This window comes from Lupinus angustifolius, chromosome LG02 (assembly GCF_001865875.1).
Source record: "Lupinus angustifolius cultivar Tanjil chromosome LG02, LupAngTanjil_v1.0, whole genome shotgun sequence".
NCBI lineage: Eukaryota > Viridiplantae > Streptophyta > Magnoliopsida > Fabales > Fabaceae > Lupinus > Lupinus angustifolius.
This window is the reverse complement of record NC_032010.1, coordinates 12,435,837-12,436,262: the sequence shown is the minus strand read 5'-3', so window position 1 is coordinate 12,436,262 and position 426 is coordinate 12,435,837.

Below are 426 nucleotides of genomic sequence, written 5' to 3'. Positions count from 1 at the left end.
AGAATTGGCACAGGTAGCCAAAGTGGGATTTCGAGAACTGACACTGGTAGTCAGTATTGTAGGTAAAGAATTGGCACTGGTAGCCATATTGTGGGATTTCGAGAACTGACACTGGAAGTCAGTATTGTGGGAAGAGAATTGGCACAGGTAGCCATATTGTGGGTAATTTCGAGAATTGGCACTGGTAGCAATATTGTGGTGGGTGTATTCGAGATCGGTTCTTACAGTTCAGTAAGAATTCAATAACAGAGATCAGGGCTGTTTTATCCTGGGGACGGCGTGGTTGATAGTCTGCTTGCACATTTTGGGCAGTGCCACAAAACGTCTTAAAGAGAGCGACCTGGTTAAGACTCAGCCAGTAAGTATTATTTCGTGCCATTTAGAATTGCTGCAAGCTACGGTAACAACAATTTTAAGACATTTCGA